This window comes from Ixodes scapularis, unplaced genomic scaffold, assembly GCF_016920785.2.
Source record: "Ixodes scapularis isolate PalLabHiFi unplaced genomic scaffold, ASM1692078v2 PGA_scaffold8__174_contigs__length_109621045, whole genome shotgun sequence".
Classification (NCBI taxonomy): domain Eukaryota; kingdom Metazoa; phylum Arthropoda; class Arachnida; order Ixodida; family Ixodidae; genus Ixodes; species Ixodes scapularis.
In genome coordinates this window covers 108,693,286-108,714,898 of record NW_024609883.1, presented here as the reverse complement: position 1 = coordinate 108,714,898, position 21,613 = coordinate 108,693,286, and the positions used below count along the sequence as shown (strand labels likewise).

Genomic DNA, 21,613 nt, shown 5'->3' with positions numbered 1-21,613 from the left:
CCCTGCGAACACCAATGCACTGAACTTCCGGTTTGGCTAACGTAAATACACTGAACTTCCTGTTGTACGAATACCTGTCAACCAAACCGTCACAACGCCAAAGCCACATTTGTTGTACGGAGTGTTTGGGCCAAAATGGTGGCTGCTGACAGCGCTGTAGGTGATTCTTTTTTCCAGTGCGATACGACTGCTACCCTGCTGTCTTTAACGTGCACCACGCACAAAATTGACACACAGGAGAACATCAAGACCCTATAAAATGTAAATTCAACAACGCTATAGCTTTTTTTTTTTTCTGGTATTCCTAGGTACGATTAGTTAGCACAATCAAGTATCAATCTTCCCTCTCATCATATATCAATCAAGCATGCATATTTAGTTCACTCGTACCATACTGTGCCTAGGACGCATCTCCGACTTGTGAGTTTACCGAGTCCAAAACAATTGGTCCATCTATTTCCGTTTGATGACGTCGTAGAAGTGTTACGCTGTCGCCGATAGCGATCCTGGCGGTGTCGCAGCAGTGGCGGTGGACGTAGCGGGCGCCTGCTTTCCTGCAGGTCACTCTTCAGCAAGACAGACCACGGAAGCCTCGAGAGCCACAAGTTGGGACGCCGCCATGCGGTGACAAGCGCGCTCTTCGTGCTTTTTCCTGGAACTTCCATGCCCCACCAACCGCCAGGATCGCGACATCCGACAGCAAGGCGCTACGGCTTCTGTGACGTCATTTGCTGCCACTTCGGAACCACTTGCGATACGTAGCTGGAATCTCGCCTTTCTTGCACCGTTCTCTGGTATTTTTTTTTTTTTGTAGCAATGTGTTAGTTTACTTACCTTTCCATTTTAGTGGAACAGGGCTCTGAACACACCATTTAAAGATGTGTTTCGGAGCACCCTATATACCCGTATATACTTTATGTGATTATAAACTGCGCACAATCCGCTAATTCACCCCAGTCGATTTCTCATGGTTAAAATAAAACGAAAACACCGCGACGTTTAATGCACTCGCGACTCGTGTTGTTGCGATTTTGGAACGATTGCATTTATAGGTATGTATTTATTTATTTATTTCGGATGCGCTCAGGTACAAAGGAGAGAAGGGGAGAGCCTCTGAATAGCGTAGGCTTAGAGAATCGGCACTGCATTTTTGAAATTTCTCGTTCAAGGCCGCCATTTTGGTGCTTACAGCGCAGAGGGGGGGGGGGGGGGGGGGGGGGGGCAAATGGCGACCGTTACGATTAATCGAAAATGCTACTTGGTGAGCTTTTGGTACGATGTGAGGGAGTGAGTCTTGTACGCGCTACTAAAAAAAGTAATATATTAGAAATATCATTACTCCGGAGTAAAACGTAGTAAATTATATGATTTTATCACTTACTTGAAAAACTAACCGTTTCTTTTCCGATTACTTCAAATTTTCAAAACAATCGATTTTTTTTTTTGCCGGTTTAAAAACGTTTTTTTTTTTGTACTGTTCTTTATTATATTAAAATCGGCGGATTGCAGACTGCTTATTTTCACAACCTACCAATTTTGGTAGACCATCTCCGGGTCGGAGACTTGATTCGAGGATTTTTTTAGTGCGAAACTGGTAGAAACTAGTAATGGTTTAAAGTAAATTTAGTACTTCCAAAAGTAATCAATTACTCTTGGGATTACGTCCTAATAAGTGTATTCAAATTATTACAAAACCACTCCAGCAATTACTAGATTGCGAGTCATCTGATTACTTGTAACGTATACAAGTCTGCAGGGAGCTCAGGCAATATCGCTTTGTTGCGTCGCGGACTGTTTTAACCATGTTGATTTAACCTGAGACTGGGGTAGTGAAGAAACATAAAAACGTAGAAGGGAGAGAAAATAGACAGGACGACGTTTTGATGTTTCGTCTCTACCCAAGTCTCAGGTTAATTCAACGTGGTTAATATTCACCAGCTTGCCTGCACCCTATACGATGTTTCACTGTTTTAACGTTTCTGGAGGGCGGAAAACTGCCTTCCTGGGCGTCTCAACTCGTCAAACACAAAGTTGGGGCCAAAGTTGACGGAGCGAACCGATTGGCCTATCACGACGATGACTTGGCGCTTTTTTTCGCCTAAGTCCCATCGGCGCGCTCCGCCAACTTTTGGCTCCAACTTTGTTTTGGCGAGTTTAGGGCCCTTGCGATTTCAGATAGTTTCGGATAGCTGGCAACAATGAGGGAAGGTATGGTGCCTGGAACGCGTCTCCGACTGGTGTGTTTACCGCGGCCAAAAAAGTGGTCCCTCGATTTCCGCCTGATGACGTCATACAAGTGTCATGCTGCCGCCGGTTGCGATCCTGGCGGCGTCTCAGCAGTTGTGGTGTATATGGCAGGCGCCTGTTCCGCTGCAGGTCGCTCTCCACTGTGACAATCCACGGAAGCTACAGCAGCTGGAAGTTGGGACGCCTGGGACGCCGTAACGACAGCGACACTCGCGTTCGCTCTTGCTTTTCGCCAGCATTTCTACGGCCAACCGCCAGGATCGCGACAGTCAACAGCGTGACACTCCGGCTTTTGTGACGTCATTTGTTGCCACTTGGGGACCACTTTTGATGTATGGGCGGAACAGGACGCTAAACACACCAGTTGCAGACGCGCTCCAGGCACCATAGTGAAGGGTCGCGTTCCTCTACAGCGTAGCTCTGATTGGCTCCGATTGGAAGGATCGTGGGTGGACCACGAAGCAGCTTGCCTCGAGGGCGAAGCTACGAATTAATGGAGCCAATCAAGCGGCGCCAAAAGGGCATCGTCATGGCGCCGCCATAGTGCGTCTGCTATCCTCGGCTGAACCAACCTGGCGCAGAAAAAGCACCGTGATCCCTCGTTTCTTTTTTTTGTTTTCACCCATTTCGTACGTGGTCGGTTTCGTTTGAAACGTAGTATATATATAGTTGAAATACTCTGGGCAATGTACAGTGTGTAAAAATATAATGTACATGTTTTATTCTTTTATTTTTGTGTTGTAAAAATCAAACAACGCATCACCGAACGCTCCTTCTTTGCCGAAATGTAGAGCTTAAGGTCCGAACCGCATGCCAAAGTTTCGGAACTAACCACTTTCGTATTAAAAAGTTTAAAACAATTTTCCGCATTTTTTTTTTTTTTTTTTGAAATGGCGGAAAATGGAGCTTTCGGGTATATAAAGCTAAATGCCGCTGATTTACGAAAAACCAAAACCATTTTCCTACTAGAAAAAGAGAAGGAAAAGAGCTCACCTATAATTATGAAACTTTGTCATCCGGTTCGGACCACTAGCGATACATTTGAGCGGAGGGTGAGCGTTCGTCGATGCGTAATTTCTTTCTTTTTTTAATTAATAAAAACAAAACAAAAAAACATTGATAATTCTTTTTCTTTGGGGGGGGGGGGGGGGGGGGGGGCATTGTTTCCAAACATGAACCGCTGTTTGCATCCAAAGCGACTTCCGATCGCTCCGTCTCTGCAAGTTCGTCGAGTCGCTTATGTGACCAGTGCTAGAAAGCATAAGTGCTACACGGGCAACAATGTTGGAGATCTAACGAGGGCCTTCGACTGTACGATTTCACGTCTTGGAGGAGACAACTCCGTTTACGAGAATTTAAAAAAAAACGAACAGATCTTGCGCTCCTTGGTTCTTTTGGCCTTCACCTGGAAAATTGGTAGGTAAATGTTTCATCGGTGTTTCAAGCAGCGGTGTTAAAGGGGCCAGGATATGAATCTTAGAGGATTTTACTAACCGCGCATCGCTTAGTGGGTCAAAAGAAAGAGAGTAGAACGTCAGAAGCCTGATCTTGCTACGAAGATTGGAAAGTGTATAAGCACTATTTCGTACCTCCTTTCTTTCGAAAGCTTACCGCCATTCCACTGGAATGCATCCGCGTTGCCCAAGCCCCTAAGCCGGCAGCAGCCTATGCATTGGGCCCGAGCCCTGTGTCACCCGGACGTATGCGCCTCTCAACAGTCAGTCTGTCGACGAATACTGGATTCGTCGACAGATTGGATTCGCGTTCGTGTCCAATGAGTGCCGTGACGGCACTTATCATCACTTGCGAATGACAGGGTGCGCTTATAAAGCACGTTGGGAGCTTGTGCACCACAAGCACGTCACGTACACATGATTCCTCATTACCCTTTTGAGTTGAGGATTATAGCTAAAGAGGAAGAAGTTGGAAAAGCGTGTCATGGCCCCTTTAGGATATGCTTTGTTTATTCTTTACGTAGGGTGCCTCAATGTCCTTCTGTTTATGGTGATGCCACCCTTTGTAGTACCCGATGCCGACAGCACGCGTTCACGGGGAAAATGCAAAGAAATCGACGAAAACAAATTGTCGCCATAGCACAGTCAGCGCCACAGACGCGTGCATGGACACGCTCTTTCACGCGCTTCTGAACAAAGAATAAAAATAAAAGTGTGAGACAAAATCGCCAAATGTCTCAACCTTGAGCAAAGCGCACATGAAGGCACCCTATCTTTAGGAAGATGGGAGAACAGTCTGGTGCCGTTCGCTAAGATAAGGGTCTATGATAGGGAGTATTCCCTAGAGCTATGAGGGCGAATGCTGAGCTCGTGCTGATGGCGAGCGTCCACAGTTCTTTTGCCAAGTTTTCTCCTGGGACTCATTGCCATGTGGCATTCGAAGCACGAATATCGCGGTGACTCGCGTTCAAATCTTCATGCATACTGTCTTTTGTATGATGGGTAAAGAGTGCGATCCCGGCTTATAGGGAGTATTCACTGGCGGCCATAGCTGTGGGCGCGACTGCTGAGCGCGTGCTGACGGCGAGCTTCCACAGTTCTTTCGCCACGTGCATTCCGCACCATCATGCTTGCCGGTCTTAGCAGGCTATTAACGGGAGCTCGTTCCGAGCATGCGCTCTAACCATCGCCCTCAAATATGGCGTCCAGTGAATACCTCCTATAAGAAGGCGAAAAGCGAAGGGAAATCCAGGTGTGCGCACATTGCACGATCCCGCGTGATATCCACGCCCTAGACAGATGCGCGCGGGTGAGAAAAGTTCCGGTGGCCCATTCCTTGTTCACTCCGCACACTTGTTGTTGACGCTCCTCGAAACACGTTTCGTAATATTCTTGCTGTATCGGAGCGCACTCTCCCACGCACCACATGTTCCCGCAATAGCACCGGCAAGGTACGCTGTCGAGCGGGGCAGCGCCGCTACAACTGTTCCCGATGCGTCTTGAGCCTATTTCTGTTTTTCTTCTTTTTTTATTTTTTTTTTCGCTTTGCACGCCGCTCCCCAATTCTTTAAAATGATTTTGTTGTTGTTGTTCGGTTCGAACTACGTCGTATGTTCACGCGCGTGCTGCTTCGTTGGTATGCATTCGTCGGAAAGAGTGGGGGTCTAGTTAATAGTATTTAGCAGAAAAGGATCCCGCATTACGTCATCGCATATTGCTTGCAAGCATGAGGCTCCAGCGCAACCAGAGCGCTCTTCATCGCTGCAGAAAGTTCTGCTCGTGAAGAAAGCATGCACGTCGATGGAAAGTGTTGTTGTTTTTACTAGCAAAGTATAGACACGTGCTTTCTAAATGCACTTTCACGTGTTCGCTGCACCTAATACTTGCATGTGGGATTTACCCCGCCAGAAAACCTTGCTTGCAAGTGTTTCGCTCGTTTGGAAAAAGCGGCAACGACGCACGCGCTGAACTCTGGATCTGTAAGCCTTTTAACGGAATGATCTTCAGATCGATCACTTTTCGCGGAGCGTACTCGAGTGCTTTGGCCTTCGGTAGCTTGTGCCATTACTTTGAGCGCGAACTGAACATTTGCAGGGCCCGCAGTCTGTATCGCATACCATCCAGGAACTGTCCCTGTTATGGCCTCCCAAGTTTCGTTGCGTACAAGGCTTAGCGTACCGGGAATCTCGGAGGACACCATGCTTCGCGGACGGTCACAACTATACGCTGCGTGCAGTTATAAGACGGGATTCGTGACACAGTTCGGGTAGAGTGCACTCCCCGAAAGAAGAGCGCCCAACAACAACAAATATCCACGAAAAGAAAAACGGAAGGCTCTGAGGTAGTCTATGGTGGAGACGTTTCGTTGCAGTTGCCGTTGTCCGAGCCGGACACCGAGGGGTCGAAGGAAGGTCACGTCGTCAGACGACACGCGGGCTTCCGCCGCGCAGAATTTAATCGCTCTCGACGGGCAAGCGCCTCCTCCCCCTTCTCCAGCCAATTACGCAGTCATTACAGTCTCTGACCCTTTATAGCGGAAGAGAGATGGTGCGCTTCTAACAGTGCGCTGGCTCACGCACCAAGACGCGTTGGCAGACGAACTAGGCCGAGCTTTTACGCCAAAGTGCCGTTCCCGGATTGGTCGGCTCTCGATCCATCATGGCTACCACTCGGGTTCCATCACGTGACTTAAGTGTCGTCTTTTTTTAATTGGGCCGCGTTTTATTCTATTTTTTTTTTCGGACGGTTTTCGTGACTTGCTTGTAAAAGATGATAATGCCTGAGCGCGGCGTTGGACGCGTTACAGGCAGAAATAACGGAATACATCACCATTTTTACCCGTGGAAACGCACGAAGACGCCTCGCTACAAGGAAGCGTCGAGATCGCGAAAAAAGTAAAGGCTGCTTCTCAGCAGCTTTACTTCACGCAGCACCATGCTTTTTCGTGCTTTTTCTTTTTGGTTACGAAACGTACGCACGCTTTCGTCTAGATGCAACATCAAGATTACGGCACATGCGTGTTTCGTATTCCGAGTCCCAAGCTACTCCTTTAACTTGTTGCAACTAGGGTGCCTTCATGTGCGCTTTGCTTAGGGTGGAGACATCTGGCCATTTTGTTCCCACGCTTTTATTATTATTTTTTTGTTCAGAAGCGCGTGAAAGAGCGTGTCCCGGCACGCGTTTGTGGCGCTGACTGTGCTATGGCGACATTTTGTTTTTGTCGATTTATTTGTATTTTACCCGTGAGCGCGTGCTGTCGGCATTGGGTACGACAAAGGGTGGCATCACCCTAAGCAGAAGGACATTGAGGCACCCTAGTTGCAACTCTTCTCAAGAGAACGAATGCGCCGGTGACTTCCGGTCGTATTTCGACGTACGTGTACGCATAAGCTTCGTAACGCAAAAATAAAGGGTGCTGTGTGAACTAGCCCTCGGCCAGGGGGTGGGCGCGATCGCGTCCACAAGACCATAGCCTCCTCTATAGACCGACACGCTGTTTACAAACAAGCCCGCGTTTGCCCACACCAGGTGTGGGCACTGCGCATGCGCAGAAACCGAATTCGAGCGAACTGGAGCTTCTGCGCATGCGCAGTGCCGTCGACAGCGCCACCGCAGCTGCGTGACGTCAGGGACGCGTGTTGGTCTATACTCACAAAGCATGGCATTTCGGCGACGGAGCAATAGAGTGCCCGGTCGCAGATTTGAAGTGCGAGGATCTGGTAGCACACGGCATCAAAAAGCCATTTCTCGGGGAACCTGGATGTCAGCGCGCAGCTTTTGCAGCGGCGAGCACCCGAAACACTCTTCCGTGTCTTCGCGTCTCGCCGCAGCGGGGCGCTAGTAACGTGGCTCTCCTCTCATTCGTTGTCTACCGCTCCACCTTTCTTCATTTCGGCGGCCGCTTCTCGTGGTGATCTGCCAGGATTTGTCAGTATATAGAAGGCTATGACAAGACGCGACCATGTAATTGTGGTTTCGGCGTCTTCAAAACGCAACCATAAAGGCGGCGTTCTAGCGTTCGATTGAGAGGATTATGAAATTATTTTTGAACTTCTTCCTCCTTAGCTTTAATCCTCAACTCAAAAGCGAGAAACCACGTTTTCGTGACGCCCTTGGCCTCAAGAGACTCCAAGCATCCATCGTGCTTTTTAAGCAAATTGTGGAACTTGTCATTCTCAAGCGATGATAATTGCCGCCACGGCACGCATTGGCCACGAACGGGAATTCAAACATTCGTCGACGGATTGATTTTTGACGAGTGCATACGTCCGAGTCACTTAGTGCTCGCGTCCAATGCGTGGGCTGGGTTCGACTGACGTGCAATTGGGCACCGCGGATGCACCACAGTGAAAAGGCGGAGAGGTTTCGAAGGAAACGAAATACGAAATAGTGCGCTAAATTTTCAAATGTTCGTACCGGAAAAAAAAAAAAAAAAGCTTTAGGCTTTTGACGCTTGTGTAGCAGCGTTTTTCATGGCGCACTACATGATACACGATTATAGTAAAATCGCAACTTATCCCAGCCGAAAATCCATTTCGCGATCCCTTCAAAGACGAGCCACTCTCGAATGCTAGCGTCTCCTAGCGTCTATTCATGCGCGTAAAAGAAAACAAAATAAAATCAACAAACGATATACAGCTGGCGGCCTTAGTGTTCTTTCGAAACGAAAAGAATGCATTCCTTGTGATTGTTTTCTTCATTTTTTTTTTCATAGCGCTTGTCGGCAACTTGAGGGAGCGTAAGCACGCGCAGTCGCAACGCAACCTAGAAATCTTCGATTTTGCTCGCGAGGGGCGCTGCTGAAAACTTGAGCTGCAGGCCGCTGCTAAGTTAAGAAACACTGGGTGTGACGAGTTCCGCTCTTATGATCACTCGGCAGCCAATCAGACGGCGGCGAGACAAGAACACCGTGGAACCAATCACAACGCAAGAAGTTTGAAGGCGTTTTTTAAGCTGCCTTTGACTATAAATATTCTTTACATTTTTACCGCTCCTGTTGAGACCACTCTACGAGAACACGGGCCATAATGAAAAAAAGAAAGCGCTCGCCTTAAAGCGACGCACATTTCGTGTTGCAACTAAGGACGGATAAGGTAACGCAAGTGTGTCACCGGTGTTATCTTCAAGTAGTGTAACGAACACGCGTCTACTTTCCGCGATAAGGTAACCAGTTGTTGATAGCACACCTCCCCGTAACGCGTTAACGCCAGCGCAGATATGCAAACTATATCCAGTGTTGCCGGGCATTCGCGCAATGGTAGGAAGTAGGTTGAAACCACGGTCTCAATCTGCATCTTGCATGCCTAGGTGCCAGTTTGTGTATTTTGTGGTTCTTTATTTGTTTATCTAAATATTTATTTATTTTGGCGTTATCAATGTCGAGATGACATTAAGGAAAAAAAGTGAGTGAAAGTGAACGTAAAAACTGTTCGACGATCGATGGGATTCATTCGATGGAAATCCGTTAGCATTGGTTCTTTCTCACTCCCTTTTCATCCCTTTCCATTCGTTTAGGACCCTTTTGCATTCACTTATCACCGCTTTCCTGTAGTTTATGAATGTCTTTCTTCTTGGCTTTCCGCTGCACACTTCCGTCGCTTTGCCTCTGCGGCAACAGCCAAACGACGCTCACGCTCTTCCTTTTCTTCGGTCTGACGTCGCCGACGCCTGGCGTCGGCTTTCTTCCGTCGTTGCTCTTGGATACGGTCAGCCATATCGCTCTAGGAAAGAAGCACATCCACCGCCGGGGCGGCAACTGAGTTGGGCCGCATTTCCAAAGCGGCGGGACGCCCGCTCGTCTCTGGCTCCGTGCCAGCTGTGCGACGCTCTATTGGTCCGAAGTGCTGACGTCAGCACGCGTCACCCTCTTCCTCTCTACCCACCGCCGACCGGGGGACGCCTTTTTTGCACGTCGTCAGGGCGCGGTCACGTGACAACTGGGACCACGTGACCACCTACGTACCCCCCCCCCTCTTCCCCCATTTTCTCAGTTCGTTTTTATTTCGGTAGGAGCCGTAGAGGGGGGGGGGGGGGGGGGGGACTATCTCGACGTCCACTAAAAAAATTTATTTTGACGTCCGTGACGTCAAAATATTTGTTTCTCCTTATTTTGACATCTCGAACTTTTTGGCTTCGGAGTTGGTACTGGAAAGTGATCGAAAGTGGAGGTCAAACAAATATTTTACTTGCAGGCGGTGTCGTGGTTCAACACGCATTTTCAGAAAACAAAGGTGCAGTGGTCTGCAGTTTTTTTATTGCCTTTTAAATCACGTGGAATACAAACCAACCAAACCGACAGCTGATGTTGTATTTTCACAAAATACAACATCAGCTGTCGGGCAGCACGTAACGTTTGCTAGGTTGTGCCCAACATTACAGAATGCGACACCGTTGCTTTCCATAATTTGTTTCGTGTTTTATATAGACAAAGGAGCGGACTGTCGTGTCATAGAATGTACAGTTGATTGGAAAAGGCGTGTACCGCGTACACCCGCGCCAGAACTTTTGTTCCTTCACGCCGATCAAGAAACATCAAGGAGGCAATAGAAATTACAGAGAAGATGCAAGCGAGCTGGTGAACTTTCGACATTGTAAAACCCGAGACGTAGGATTTTTTCTTCTCCCTTTGTCCTACGTCTCGGGTTTTACAATGTTGAAGGAGGCAATGTTTGCATTCCCAACCTTTTATTTAACAATCTGATCGTTTTGTACTTACCCCGCTCATTATACATGAAGCAAAAATAATATTTAAACTAAACAAGGAACCAGGGAAACACTTTCAAGAACAGGGCAGGAGTCAAATGTGAAGCAACCACACGAAGACGCATTCGCACGATATGCAGGCACAAAAAGAACGCCCAATTACCCAGTGTTACGTAGTGTACGCACTTCCATTTGTTACGTGTGGGCAATACAAATGGATATCCAGTTTGCCTTTGTTGTAGATTCAAAACCCTTAAGGCGCGTCGAAATGACGTGCGAGCTGAGAACATCGCCGCCGATCATGTCACGTACGAAAGGATCAACTGTCGAGCCAGTCCCCCACACACGCTGAAGATATTTCCACCGCAAGGTAGGACCGAAACTTCTTACGCACACAACACATGACTCCGTCAACACATCAGCGCAACACCGAAAACACCTTCAGAAACTAAACAGAACGAACCACGAAACCACGCAGCGTCTCCCTGGGCGACGGAGTTAGTAAAGCACAAGCAGGGAGACACAAACGCTGGAGAGAAAAACGAATACGATCAAAAGAAAAGCAGGAGCTTTGGGGCAACGTTGCTTTGGGTCGGAATTGGTTAAGGGGGGGGGGGGGGGGGGGGGGGGGGGGGACAGGAATTGATACTGGCGAGTTTTCGTGAAAACGAGCGTTCGAATGCTAACGCATTCTACGCAAGAACTAAAATACGGGAATAGATACGTTATATAGAAAGTAAACAGACGTAGGAAGAATACGCCGGAAGTGGGCGAAGCGACGGCGCGCCAATGAGACAATGCGGCGGCGACATGCTACCAAGGTGCTATGTTTTTTCTGTTTGCACCCCAAAGACCAATCTTGTTGTTTTTGTGCACTCAAAAATAGGGATTGTTAGTACGTTTCTCATTCTTACGTAAGCTGTATGCGCTGTAGCGCGACTGAGAGGTGTGTAAGATGAACTAGAAATATGTTTGAAAATGTACAAAAGAAAAGAGTTTTTTTTTTTTTTGTTTTTTTGTTATATACGTACTACTTATAAAGATGGGGATATCCTACGACGCCGGGAAGGAAATAACGGTAAAGTTATCATCTATTGGCGACACTCTGGCTGTACAATCAGTGAAGTCAACTTTCTTTATGTGATATTTTTTGGAACAATGAAAGAAAGGGGGAGGGGAATTGGGGCATGACATAATTTAATCAATATAGATTCCAAAACTTTAAACCAACATGCACTGACTTCAAGCATATAAAATTATCACTACGGCCACGTTCCATCCCCCCTTTCCCTTTTCAAAAAAAAAAAGAAATAAAAAAAAGTTGTTTTTTGACGTTTTGAGCAGTAGAGAACGTTTTCAGTAGAGAACGTTTTGAGACGCTCTCTACTGAACGCACGCAGCCGTTTACGTACGCAAGGGTGCACGAACGCGAACGCACGCACACTCACAGGCGCACAAGCACACACTCACTCGCGCTGGCGCACCAACATATGTGCAGAGATCGAACGATAGCTGTCGCAAAGGGCTCCTCACTTTGCACCGAACTACGCTCGCGGGGCGTCGAATTGGGCGCGCGCTGACGTTCTGCGCATGCACCGTGCGACTCCCCAGGTTGCGTGGGTTCACCAAACGCGTTGAAGCCCCCTCTTCTAAAACTCTCTATTGACGGATGTCTAACGAGCGTGTATGTACTCCTCGACAACTTTTTTTGGCAATGCAGTGGAAGGTAGAGGCCCGCGTCCCCTCTCCCATTTTGAGTGTACGCAGTCTCTCCTCCCGGGGAGAGGAGGAGAGCCCGCGCACACTCAAAATGGGAGAGGGGACGCGGGCCTCTACCTTCCACTGCATTGCCAAGAAAAGTGGTCGCGAAGTATAGTTGCTCTGTCAACTGAGCGTTGAACGCATAGCGGTTCAATGCACTCCCACGTCGAAAATTTTGAGTCGTCTTGCCCGTTATTTAATTTCTCCTCTCCTCGGGGTTTAGATCACGATGTCTCCTAACCATCTCGCCTGCATACTATCGCTCCTCACAGCAATAACGTTTGTTTTTCCAACGTGCGAGTTCTAAGCCACGTCTCACTGCTTCCTTCATCTAGCGATGTGTTAACTCGAGGGACGTGAGCAGTCCCGTGACGTAGGCTCCACACGCGACAGGGTAGCTTCCCGCCGTTGCACATCCCCCCTCTCTCTCTCTCGCTGCCCCTCTCTGAAGTTGTGCACGGCGAACCCGAACGCCTGTTAACAAGTTTGTGTCGACATCGTAGCCCATCAACAACCAAGTTCTTTTTTTTTTTTTTTTCAATTAGTCCAGGGAGTGTATAACGTCGTTAGCATCGGCGTGAACGCGAGGCGTGTCAACAGGTCCGATAAACGCAACTGCTTACGTCAATTAGCCCCAGCTGTGCTGCGGCAACCGATGCGTGTCAACATGCAGACAGCTGCGCGGGGGAAGCGATCCCTCGACGCCGCAGCAGCTGCACAACCCAAAACACCGAACACGAAAAAAAAAAAAAAAAAAGAGCATGAAAAAAAAATATATGTAATGTCAAATGAAAAGTGACGATAATTAATTGCTACATACCCGCTACTGTACCGCGTGCACGTTTGTCTGCTCTTTGTAGACCTCGTGCCGTTTGTCCCCCTCCCCCCCCTCCCCCCCCCCCCCCCCCAAATCTCTTGACATGAACCAATGACGTCGCGCTTGTGCTGCGGCTTCTATATGTTGCCAATTGATTGGCGTGCTCAGGGCGCGGAGAGTCTTGCTAGCGCTCTCAGCCAATGAACTCGCTGAATTAACCGGTAAGAACTAGGGATGTCGCGAATTTTGGCTGAACCGAAAGTTCGACCTCGAACCATGCGGTTCGACTGCACCGGCCATCCTTCGTACTTTTGGCAAAATTTGGCGAAGTTCGACACATAAACAGCGTTTCCCGACTTCTACTTTGTGTATCGTTGGTCGGTGTCGTCCGTCCCTTTGTCCCTTCTTCATATTGAGTCTATACTTTGTGGCTTTGAGTTTTGCGAAACGAATAATTTCTGTAGCTCATGGGGTATCTCATAAAAAGATTACTAGGGCTGGGAATTGATCGATTAACCTACCGATTAATCGATTCCTGCTTTAATCGCGATTAAATGTTTTAACCGGTTAATAAGTAACATTTTGACGAACCAGAAAAAAAAAAGTAAAAAGTAAACACTTTAACCACGCAGACGTGGACGAGTACACCTGTGTGTAATTTAAACTTTAAGTCAAATTTTAGAATAAAGTAAACCGTAGGTGCGGTATATTTGTAACTCCAGATAAATGCAGAAGATTACACGTGTCCCCGGCCACTGCGACGTAGTCGTTCGAGTGTCTGTTTAGAGCAGCAGAGTCTATTGTGAACAATGAAAGGAGGCCGGTCTTTCCAGAGAATATCAACGAACATCCTTGCCTCATGCAGCAAAAGTAATATTCGGCGAAAGGTCTCTCATACTGTTCTTAACTACACATCGAGAGTAATTCATACTCCAAGTTGTATGTTGCACCGTTTATTACATATTCAGCAAAAAAAAAAAAAGAAAAATACTTCTGTAATATTTTGCATAGAAATAAACGAACCCCATTAATCCATGAAGTAACCGATTAAAGGTGGGTGATTAATCGGGTTAAAACTTTGAATCGACGTCCAGCCATAAGCATTACCCATGTTTAGATAGTATAAAAGCCAATATATTGTAACAGCGCAATTTCCTCACCATCAACATCCGCGTTACCATTACCATCCGCAACCGGAACCGGAACTCGTGGGGCAGAACTGCTCCAGGGCTGGGCCAGTAAAGCCGCTGCTTTTTATCGCTCTACTTTGTCTTTCATACGGTAAGTACTTTCGAAGCGTTAGCTACTCTAATAATGCGAAACAATACAATAGTATACGTCCAACAAATATCGCACTTTTAGTTCAACAGTTGGCATCAGCTCTTTATAAAACTTTTCGCGCATGCGCGCAAAAGTTTACCTTGAGTTAAACCTTTTTTAAACTTCGCGTTTGAGAAAGAAAAAGAAAAAAAAAACACAGGCGAGCAGGCGAATGACATTTATAGTAAACCGGAGAGACTTCATTGTTTTGCCCGTTGTTTTGTACAAATTCTTCTTCTTCCCTTCCGTGTTCACTATGAATCGCGTTAGAAGTTCGGAAAAGCCGAACCTGCGCAGCTTCGCCACATCCCTAGGAAGGAGGCCGGAAAACGAACGAGGAAGCAAAAGGTGGGAACTCAGCAATTGCCTCGCGTTTCTTGATCTGTCGGTGACCATCTACACCTTTGCAGAGGAGAGCTACTGCGCACGCTCAAAACGCCTTCTACAGCCCAGTGTAGAAAACGATGGCAGCGTGCAGAAAAAAAGGCGGTCTGGATTGGTTCATAGTAAACTTAAGAAAAACAGGGCGTGACTAATCATGTTAACGCTTACGTCTTTCGTTTGCGTGCTTTGGCCTTCACATCGGCTAATCCCCCATTCTCACATAGACGAGATGATCTGGAATCGACGGTTGAGGAAACAGGACGTAGCCATGACGACATATCTTCGCTAGAGACCATGCCTGCGTGAAATGTCTTCACCTCGTCAGGATATGAGTTACATTGCGGAACAGATTGATGCACTTGGCAATCGGTTACCGAGAAATAATATTATATTTAAGGGCATCCGTGAGGTTCATGAGGAGACTCCGAGTCAGACCGCACAAATTGTGGCTGTGTTCCAAATCTTACCCAAATGAATCCGAGTTACTCCCGCAGATCGTATCACGTGACAGCACAGATTGAAAAACGCTGGACGCGGGTAGGTTTTAGAACGCAAAGGGTCCAAAACCCTTACCCTGGAGTAAGATCGAGTAAATTTTGGAACACGGCCTGTAACTGACGTAATTGGAACCCACCTGAAAATTCCCGCCGGTGAAATCGAGAGGGCTCACCGTGTGGGCTGAAAGCGTAATGAATACTCCCGCATGACTGTAGTGAAATTTCAGAACTTCAAGAAAAGACAGGAAAAGCTGAATCCTGTACCTTTATTGAAAAACCTTGAGACCACGAAGGCGTGGATAGAAGAAGACTTCTTTCCTCGAGCAAGAGATGCCAGAAGAAAACTTCGAGAATGCGGGAAACCGTTCCGCCGCACAACTCAAACTCGTGTGCCATAGCTTTGACAAGCTTTTCATTGGTGATCGGGCATATTATTACGACCCTGCATCTGATAGAGTTATTGAACTGCATCAAGCATCCGTGACAAGTACCAGCACAGAGCAGGAACCGTATCAACCTTCAGCGAAAAGTACCAGTACAGGTCAAGGATGACGATGTGGAATCCGAGCACTGATATGAATGCGTTTTTTCTTGTTAACTTTGGAAGTATTCTTTTGAAACAAGAGGATTTAAACAACTTGATTGCGGTATGCAAACCTCATCTCATTCTCGAGACGGAAACCTGGCTTTCAAGTAGACAACAATGCCGTTTCAATCAATAGGGATTACACATTCTATAGAAAAAACAGGAGTCAATCAAAACGTGGTGGATTTTCAGTGCAAAATATTTCTGGGTTTGTGTAAATCGAGTTATCTAGAGCAAGTTTCGCATATATGCCGACTCGTGAAAGTTCCATTTTTGACTTATTTCTGACTTGCACACCCGAAAAAGGTTAAATCGGTTCGCTTGCTCGAAGAGCTTAGTGACCGCAAAGTGGTTTTAGTAATAGTAGACCTTGCGGTATACATGATAAATGTAATGACGAAAAAGTGATCCATGACTATGCGAAAGCAAACACGGCCTAGATGATGATAATGCAATTAATGCCAAAGTGCAAGCGAGCTGGACAAGAATGACGAAAACAATCCCTGGAGGAGGGGAACAAGGGAGACAAAGGACAAACACAGATCTCCAAACACAGCTGGGTGACGGATGCGCGGCCTGAAAAATCCTCCTGGTCCTGGTATCGAACCAGGGACCTTTCCATTTACAGTGAAGCGCTCTACCAGCTGAGCTAACAAGGAGTTAGACAGTCAGTAGAGCGAACGGGTTTTCTCAGCTGCCACCAGTCTAACACCAACAAGGGTGAACGGCCTGCATTTTAAGGTTATGATGAGAATGCAATTAAGGCAAAGGTAGAGCATTCCACTGGAGATGGAGAGGTCCCTGGTTCGATATCAGAACTAGGCGGAATTGTTTGGTGGCGCACCAGTCACAGCTGTGTTTGTCCTTTGTTCCCGTTGTTCTTCTTCTCCAGAGATTATTTTCGTCATTCTTGTCTAGCTCGCTTGTTTTCCCTTGTTCAAAATGAGCGACCTTACGGCGGGCTAATATAACCTAAAACATTCGACTGAGCGTGGACAATTGGCAAATGTGTTTTAACGTATCGATAGCAAAGTCATGACGTTCTCACCCAAAACGGTCCATATCCCTTTTGATTACTCACTCGCCAAGTCACATCTCGTTAGGGTAACAAAGCGCAAGTATCTCGTGTTATCTTAACAGAGAAGCTTGATTGGATGGAGTACATCTACTTCATCGTGAGTAGGGCAAACAACCGGGTAGGGTACTTGAAGAGACATTGACACCTGGCTCCTCCAGAGGTTGGCATTCTTGCATACCCATCTTTCGTTCGTTCTAACGTTGAGTATTCCAGCGTGACTTGAAACCCGCGGCAGATGAATCTAACTCAGACGCTAGAGTCTCTACAAAACAAAGCAGCGCGTTTTATTTATAGACCCCTCAGATTCATCTAGAGTAAGTACTCTGAAAGCAAGAGAAGTCTAGCAATTACTGAGTAGTAGGCGAAAACCGGCCCTTCCTACTTCCACCAGGAATTAAAAAAGGAACTTTTGATCACACCGTGTTGCATTTCTCCTAGGATCGCTCATCCCTTCAAGATAAGATTATCATCTAGCCGCACTAAACAATTTTCGGAATCTAGCCATTAAAAATTGAAACAGTTTACCTGTATCCATTGCGGGTATGGCGGACGTGGCTCAATTCACAGATGTTTGTGAATCTTTGTTCGGTGACTGAGACTCGATCATCGCTTTTGTCTTATAGGCATGCTGCGCGTTTTCCCCTCCTGCATGTTTTACTCGGATTGGTATACGCGCTCAAGTTACGACTGACTGTCGATTGCTTGGTTAGTTGGTGTCTATTGTGTGTTTTCTTTTGTTTGAAGCACGTACTTATTTTTTTTTTATGTTGCTGCACTTTGTCTTCCATTTTTCTAATCTTATGTTCGCGTGTATTCTGTATTAAATGTAGTCACTTTTTTTACCCTCCCCCTCATGTAATGCCTTCGGGGGATTGGAGGTCGATCAATAAAATGAAATGAAATGTTCTGGGAACTAGCGCTTGCCAACCTGCTAACAAGAAGGACCTGACATGTTCGCAGGTTGTTGGGTATTGAGGTTGTTACTGGACAATATGGAAAAGGCTAACGCAAATTGTCAGGAAAACAAAAAGGCAAACCAGTAATTCGAGCATTAAATTGCTGCTTGTCACAAAATAATTATGGCAAACACGCCACGAGTTCAGCAAATGGAAGCCACGTCGTGAAATAATTGAGGCGAACGACTCCCACTGCATCATGGCTCGCCGTGGACGAAGTAGCGGTCATGCGTGGAGCCACAGACGGCTCGGCGCCGAACAAATATGGCCGCCAAGTACCCAACATGCGAGCGTTACTGAAATAGAGTAACTAAACACAGTTTAACTCGTTACTCACCTAAAAAGAAACGAAGAACGTTACTCGTTACTGAGATTAAAAAAAAAAAAAAGGAACGTCTTATTTTAGGTCAAAGTAACGCGTACTTCTCTTTACTTTGCTGAATGTTATTTTTGTGAAGCAATAGCCGCCTTCAATCTTACTCGCCCTGAATAACCCCTTGCTTTGTAACGCGTTCATTCAGAAATAACCGCAACTATACATGTGTACCTCTTGCACATTTGTTGTTTCTTATTGTCTACCTAGCGTTTCAAAGGTGGAAATCATAGGCGCGAGCTGGGATAAGAACTAGGCTGGCTAGTTGTCTTGTATGAGGGTTCTACTTCAGAAATAGCGAAATACCGTTACTTCTTACTTGGCCAAAAAGTAAGTAAAATGCTTTACTCGTCACTTTTCTTAAAAAAAGTCACCAGGTTGCTATTTTGTTAACGCAAAAAGTAACTAGGTACAATACGTACAAGTCTCCAAGTGCTACGGATCCAATCACGGCTCATCATGAAAGGAGTATACGGAGTCCGCGCTCCTTTTCAATTCCTCTACTCTGGGAACTGTCGAGTACGGCGAGCTTGTTGACCCGTTCTAACGATTTTCTTTTCTGTTTTTTTCTTTTTTTTTTTCTTTTTTGTTTTTAATTTTTCGGACGGGGCAAGGACTGCGGGTGTGAAAAAAAGGGCTCCCGCGATAGCTGCTGCGTGGCCCGGGTGCTTTCCGTTCCCGGGATTCGTTGGTCGTCCGCACCTCACCGCGGGATCTCTCTCTGTAAAACGGCGCTCTCAAGTGGCCCGTTAACAACGCGCACGTGAGGGGTCGCTCCTCCGGCCAGCGTTTTCGCCAGAGAGCCCGGAATCGAGACACGGAGCAACTCAAACCACCAACAGGGTTCGCACTTCGAAGCCGGGCTGGTCACGGCGCTAACTACATCGCACTAAAAAAAAAAAAAAAAACGTCTGCAGAGATGTGTGAAGATACGAAGCGTGCTTGAATTATGCTTGAGCCGCTTCCTCTTCTCATGTCTGCAGCCAATTGACACTGTCTTTTGTTTGAGTAGTGTGACTTAGACTGAACGGCAGACGTCTCCTCCTCCTGCTCAGATTGGTTGCGCGTGCGCATGCGGGCGCTGACTCGCGTAGCGAGGAGGCTGATATCGGGTAACAAGGCGCCGAGTCGCTTGCAGACGATCGAAACCTTCCGTCGCATCCTCGCAGACTTGCCCGTAACGCGTTACTGGTAACGCGTTACTTCTATCTAGTTACTTTGTTTTTAGTAACGAAGCAACAACATGGTTATATTTCTTTCTTTCTTTTTTAATGCGGGAGCATTAGCTGTTTCATGGAGCGAACCAGCGTTATCAGCTGTTGAACCCGCGCCAAACGGCACCTAAATTCCCCTGTCTTATGGAGCGAAGCCTGTAGTCTGTAGCAGCGAATCGATGGACAACCTCCCGTTGGCTCGCACGCGGCATAGTTCGAAGGAACGCCACCCCACACTCCATGGCGCTGCGGCCCCCGCCGAGACGAGCAGAAGCGGCCGCGGCGCGAACAACGACATTCATGCTTTCGCATTCACAACTCGTGAAAAACGCTTAAGTGTCCTCGATTCTTTTTTTTTTTTTTTTTTGCTTAGAGAGAACGAGTGAGTAATTTATTTACATTACTTTTTGGTTGGAGTAACGAGTGACGGTATTTAGTTACTTCTGGAAAGGAACGTGTACAACGCGAGTTGCCCTTTTTAAGACGCGGGGTCACACCGATTATATACACCGTACAGAGGACATGTCGGCATAGAGGTTCGAACGCGAGTCATCGCGAGATCCGTGCTTCGAATGCCGCGTGGCAATGAGGTCATCAAGGAGGAGACTTGGGACGCGGCACTCGAACCACCACGGATACTGCGGTGACTCGCTTTAGGTTTTCACCCCAGCTCGTGTCGGGGACTTTCGCGGCAAATAAGCGCCCGTGAATGGTTTTAAAAAAGCTCGGTGACAGCTGCTCATAAAAAGCTTGGAAGGTGACTGCCGCTTCAGAAGAAAAATACACGTCCAGAGTGGCGAGAAACTAACTCGTTAAATTCGAGCTCATGTAACGTCTTCCTTTTGAATCTCAGTAACGAGTAACGTTTTTAGTCATTTTTTGAGCGAGTAGCGAGTAGCGGTAATTAGGTACATTGTTTCTTTCGGTAACGTGTGCATTTCTGCTTTCTCGCGTTCTTGTATGACAAACGCGCTACACTAAACCACGTGGCCCTATGGAGGGGTTGGAGGCGCTCTCAAATCTAGGCACGCTGGTTATCGCGAGAGACTTTCTTTCGACGCGGAGCACGGAGGAAGTGTGGATGGGAGAACGGGATTGGGCGAGATCCTGGCGAGACGTGACGCGGAAGAGGGCGAGGAAGCGAGAGGACGTTGAAGGGAGAGTCATGGAGAGACACGGAGTGGAGGGTATGGCCGCGCCAAGCGGTAATTTAGAAGAGGCCCATGAGGGCTGTCATGACTAGAGAGATGCGTCCATCATATGCGTACGCACAGCGTTCGAAAGTGATCGAAAAGGCGCCGCGGTTTGTTTACGGAGTCACCCCCCATGATTGAGTCTAAACAAACAAAAAATGTTGGCGGTACGTGTTGTCTCTTTTTCCCTCTTTCTCTCCTAGCTGCGTGCGCGCGCTCTCGAATGTTGTAGCAGTGCAAATACCACAAACCTGTCTTTAGGTGTTCCATGCGAAAAAAAAAAAAAAAAAAATGGGAGATGCCTCTCAAATATTAAGAAAAAAAAAAAAAGGAAGTGAAATAAGGCAGAAACGAGGACCACATTGCTGTCACACCTACTCTTCCATACCTATAGACCAACGCGCGGCCCTGACGTCACGCAGCTGCGGTGGCGCTGTCGACGGCACTGCGCATGCGCAGACGCTTCACATTTCGCGAATTCCGTTTCTGCGCACGCGCAGTGCCCACACCCGGTGTGGGCAAACGCGGGCTTGTTTGTAAACAGCGCGTCGGTCTATAGATTCTCAGATGGTCGTAAGTTTATAGTTACCGCACTGCTTTGCAGACGTCAACCGTTGTCTTCCTTCAGTCAGCATAGCCACGATCGTTATCGTGGTCCAATAATAATGTAGCTATAGTGACAAAAAAGGGGTGGTGCGTCTTCGCCACCGAGGTTGGGTGACATTTCGAACTCCTCTATCTCACTCGCTAAGTTTATTGAAGAGGGCCAGTGATTCGGGTTTTCAACACACCATGGAGTAGTAAACAGTGAACTGATGGGGTCCAATTCACGAAGCAGTTCCAGAATTGTACTGTTCAGTATGTGCTTTCATAGCTTACTTCACGCTAAGTATAAAGCCACACGGGTCAGACGGATACCATGCAACATTCCCGTTGAATATTTGTCAGCTAGAGACAACTGAACGGAACTGCCGCTATCTGCCGTGGAAATTGTAGAAAGAGTTTTGTGTCATTGGGAGGAGGTTCCGTGA

The 21,613-nt window shown here is 47.2% G+C and overlaps 1 non-coding gene across 1 annotated transcript; it reads right to left on the bottom strand.

The window, feature by feature from the left end:
• Nucleotides 1-16,354: 16,354 nt before the first annotated feature.
• Trnay-gua lies at nt 16,355-16,427 on the bottom strand. The gene has a single exon. It is a non-coding gene; the product is annotated as a tRNA-Tyr (tRNA).
• Nucleotides 16,428-21,613: the final 5,186 nt, after the last annotated feature.